Consider the following 5,217-nt stretch of genomic DNA (forward strand, 5'->3'; position numbering starts at 1 on the left):
ATCTACTATGAAAGCGAGTAGGTAATGGAAATTCGGATACGTTAACGTAGATGCTTTAGCAATCTTGTTCTTAAGTATTTTAATAACCTCATCGGTCTCGTAGGTCAGCTTAGAATCCTACGGTTTTCCTTTTAGGGGATCGGTCAGTGGTCGCATTAGTTTTGTATAACTATGTATGAATCTACGATAAAACCTAACTAAACCTAGAAAAATTTTAAGTTATTTTAGAGAACTTGGTATGGGTTACTGTCTAATGGTGTCTTCCTCTTCTATGATCGGTGTAATCCTTACTAGGATATATATTAATTTCACTTTCGTTTAGCCGTTACAACACTGCTCTCACGTGTTTCTCGTGTGATTTGAAGTTCGGACTGATAATTTACAAGTCGTCTACACACCCTTATGCGAAAGGTATATCCCGAGGTAGGTTGTACGTAAACCTATGAAATGTTTGTAACGCGTTCCTCAGGCCGAAAGGCATGCATGTGAACGCAAACAGTCCAAAAGGTATCCTCGGCAGCCGCTGTGATACTGCGATAAACCCTTAACAAACCAAGTTTAGTAAATATGTTTGTACCCTGTAACCTGTTCTGAAATCTTGGATATGATGCACTGGCTATCTATAGGGTATGGTTTGATGGCTTAGGGACCTCTGATTCCCTTACGATCGTCAGTTGCCTTCATTTTTCTTTGGGAGCGTGTGTAGGAGGGATGCATATTGGCTGTCGGAGGGACGAACAATAACCAGTTCGAGGATATAGTTGAATTCGGCTCTAGCAATTTTAAGCTTACCTGAAGCTAGTTTCTTGAATCTAGAAAACATAGGTGCCCCTTCATTTTTAATTGAGTAGGTTACCTTCAGTTTCGCTTTCGAATGATTGGGGCTGTGATTTGCTTAGGTCTGGGAATTCCGAGAGTTTATCTGAAGACTTAGCAGCTAGGGAGCAAGGCCCTCTTTTCACACATACAATTTCAACATTTAATATAGGACGATAGGAAATATAATGCCTACAAAAAATAAGGAACTTAATAAATACTCGGGCCCCAATGTTTTGACATTACCAAGGTGTTTTCGGCCAATTCCAAACCAACCATCTTAAATTGTTACAAAGTCGCCGGCCACTTTTTCGCTATATTTCTTTTCAAGCACAGGTACTTTGTGTACAGGCAAAGTGTAAAATGTCACATAATGACATAGGTAAACATTGTCATACGCAACCAGACCCGAAAGCGCTTGTGAACCCGGGAAGATGTAAATATACGACTGGCGATAGACTACATATAACTGGACGCTCAACATTAATTTCCGAGTCCAATGAAAACTTACAATAGACAGAAAGCGAAAGCAAAGGGACCCTATTGTTTATTAATTGTACGATGAGCGACCTGTTTGAATATCCGGGATACCTGTCCCCCTCGTCTAGGTATTTCAACAAGCTATCTAATTTTGTTTGTTTTAATACATCATTATGGCTGTTATTCGCATAACCTATTCAGGTGCGTCTATGAAAAGTGTATAATCTTCCGTTGTACAATTTACAAAAGGCCTAATCAGAGATATCGTGGTTGGTGGCAGGCAATATGCAACGAAAAGAATGTGCACTATTCAGACGTCGATTGACTGGACTGCTAAAATCTAATTGGCGATCACTCAATATTCATCGTCAGGATCGACAAAGAAGTAATAGACGAAAACTTGTTGAAATACTTTGTGCTGAGAACTCTATGTTGTACCAAGAATATAATATTGAATAAAGCTAATAATAAATCAATAAATATCGTACCAATAATTCACAAAATAGTTCCTGGATTAACATTCCCTCAGTTTTGTTTGTGATACACCAAGGACCGTTTGTAGAAAAATTTGGGCTGGCTTGTTCACTGAAGCCTTGAATCCCACATCAAAAACGACAAAGATGCTTTTCGAAATAACCTTGCATTGGTCACATTGAAATAATGTGATATTTAAAAGTATTTGAATTATAGTATAAACTAGTAATCCCAGAAACGACTCAATTTAATCAAGAAGTATTAGATGTACACAAACGAATGCATTGTATTTGGAATTCAAAATCCAGCCGTCATCAATACAAAGGAATCACTGGTTCATATAAACACCACAAATACCTATTTTAATCAGTTTGATGGTAAAGCGTTTCCTCCGACATCAATAGTTCTACTTGACTTTAGGTAGGGCGTGAAGGAATTCCACTTTCCACTTTAATTGGCAAAGATAAATTACTTTGAGGAGTAATCTGATAAAAACTTCAAAAAAGTTTACATTTAACGCGAAAGTCTTGAAAGCATTTTTAAGATTACGAATTACTCGAAGACCATTTAATAATGATCTTGAGGATGTTCATAAACATGTATTGTTAATTAACTCCGCTTGTCTATATCTCCTCCATCGAAATAATTCCAAAACCAATTAAACCAAAGGTCAAGTATGGAGTAATGGGAACGTATGTTTGAATAGTGGTTAATAAATCGTGGTGTATTTAAACTAACATGAGCGTTTGGCATAGAAGATGGGCATCGTGCTTTATCCAAACGAGGTCTGATGCAGTTGCTTGATCGAGCGCCTTTTCCCAGGAGTGTGTTTAGTAAAATTAAAGTCATCAGATTCGATACAGAAGGCTTACAAAGATATTTATCTTGAAGAACTATTTGTTACTATGATCTGCAATATCAACAGCACTCCCGGGCATCCTCTCGAACACCTGTTTGAACTCAGAGCTAACACAAACCTTAATGGATATACCCATGAGTTAGAAATGCAACTAGTGAGGTAGAGAAAGTTCTTAGACGTAGGAAAAGCAATGGAATGTGCTTATCTCTGTAGGCTCCGAAGAGTACAGATTCACTTACTGTGAAACAAGGGACCCACGCATAGCGTTGATAAGTAAGGGGATACATTAGTCCACGAAACAATTGGTTAAGAATTGTGACAATCATCCGTAAAGGATATTTTTATATATAAAGAGACAAACTTAGAGTTTATGATGCAAGACAATTCGTTGATATTGGCAAAAATGATGTTTGCAAAAGATGAAGCTTTATCAGAATATTTTAGCAGGGTGTTTTCTACCGACGGTGGTGAAGTGTCAACAACTAATCGTCATAATAGCGACTTTTCGGTGGATCCTGTGATTATTGAGGAAGGAGCTGCACTGCGGTTACTTCGATATCTTAAGCCAGATAAGTAGCGATGTCTTTGCAATATTCATCCTAGGATTTTAAAAGCTATGGCAGATGTAATTGGTGATCCTCTGGTAATACTGTTTGATATATCTTTCGGGCAGTCTAAACCATCAAGAGGCTGGAAAGACGCAATTATCAGTCCAGTTTATAAAGCGGGGATTTGAGACAGTAAATGTTAAGCCGTTATTCTAACAAGTATAGTGGTCAAACTAATAGAAAAGGATTTTTCAGATGGCTCATGTAAAATATATAGAAGGAAACAATATTTTGTCCTGGGAAAAACATGATTTTAAGAAGTGTCTATCGTGCTTGACAGATCTATCGACTGCAAGAGAATATTGGGCCTCAGAGAAAGACGGCAGTGTTCTGGTAGGTGTAACTTTCATAGGTAGAAACGAAATATTTGTCAAGGTCTCTCACATAAGTCTTAAATTAAAACTGAAATTTTCAGTATCGACTATGAAGTTGTAAACTGAATAAATTGCTTGGTCAGTGATAGGAGGTAATGCATACGGGTAGATGGAGCTTTATCAACGTGGGAGTCTGTGGAATATGGAGTTACCTAAGGCACAGTCCTCAGCCCTTTTCTTTTCTACCTTATGTAAATGAGATATCAACTTCAGTAAAGTCATCTCTCTTTTTGCAGATGAATTGAAGATTTGGAGACTCACACAGTATATCACATAGGACAATATTACAGGATAACTTTAACTTACTGGTTGAAGTGGATGGGTAATTGGTCGTTCGAAGCCTATGTTCACAAGAGTGCAATGATGTAAATAAATAACTGAGACGATTCAGATCGCTATATAATTGGCAAAATGGTGTTACTTAAGTTAATGGATCACAAGGATCTAGGGGTCATAATGAGCAACGACCTAAAAACTACGGGTAATTTTAAGGTTGCCCCATCAAAGGCCTTCCGGTCTTGTGGGCTATTCGTAAGTGATTTCATTGTTTGGATGACGAAATGTTCGAATCATTGTACTAAACTTTTCTGAGGCAGTACTTGGCATAAGGGACTCAAGTGACGAGCAATTGCCTCAGGTACAAAGCAGATATATCAGGATGAGTTCAACAGAGATATCAAATGGTGGACTGTCTCACTGGCCTATTAGATGAGGACAGATTGAGACGTCTCAAGTTATTTTTTGTTATTTTACCTCAGGTTGCTGGGTGATTTCGTGTTATCTTATCGTGTATTGAACGATGATTTTGGCATTAATTAACCTTATATCTTTCTTCTATCAAGGACTGATCATTTAAGAAATTTCAAAAACCGAGATCAAATCGTCTACGTCCGGAGTTCCATCCCTCACATTGAGTAGTGAATTAGTGGGGTTGTCTGACAGAATACATAATATCAAAGCCTTCCGTTGATAAATTCAAGAAAAGACTGAATCCCTATACTACCACAAATCGTGAGGATTAATATAGGCCGACTGACCTATTCTTACTACTGAAGACTAAATTGCAAATATAGGTGTAATAGCACAGAAGTCTTGTAGTTTTTTACAGGCTGAAGTATTCTGTGATAGATTTCAATCGCTCCCTAAGATCTAATAAGATAGTTTCTCAAGGATTCAAAATGGGATTTTATCCCAATTAGTTAATATTCCACTCACTTCAACTTGTACAAATACCGAGGTCTTTGCTTCGTGTGACTTTAAATTATTTGTAGTTAGGCGCAAAAATATCGTTAAGATTCGGGCTCTTTTGTCCTATCTATAACGACCTGGACTGTCTAGTCTGAGAAAACCTAATGACAGGTTAGTATCATTATCAAATGTGGTGAGGTCTTCCTTGGGTATATGGTTTTGTCCTGCAGCCATTATACCGACAGATGTAATGCAGTCCTATTATTTAGGAACGCCGGGTCTTGATTTCACATCATTCACCTAGTAAATCATTCCATTATGGAGTCGTTTGAATTGACCTAACATTGGAAAATCGAAATAAAGCGCGGCTACTTGACAGGCTGGTTTTCAAATCTCGGGGACACGCTCTTGTCGTAAC

Source organism: Schistosoma mansoni, chromosome 4 (genome assembly GCF_000237925.1).
Source record: "Schistosoma mansoni strain Puerto Rico chromosome 4, complete genome".
Classification (NCBI taxonomy): Eukaryota; Metazoa; Platyhelminthes; class Trematoda; order Strigeidida; family Schistosomatidae; genus Schistosoma; species Schistosoma mansoni.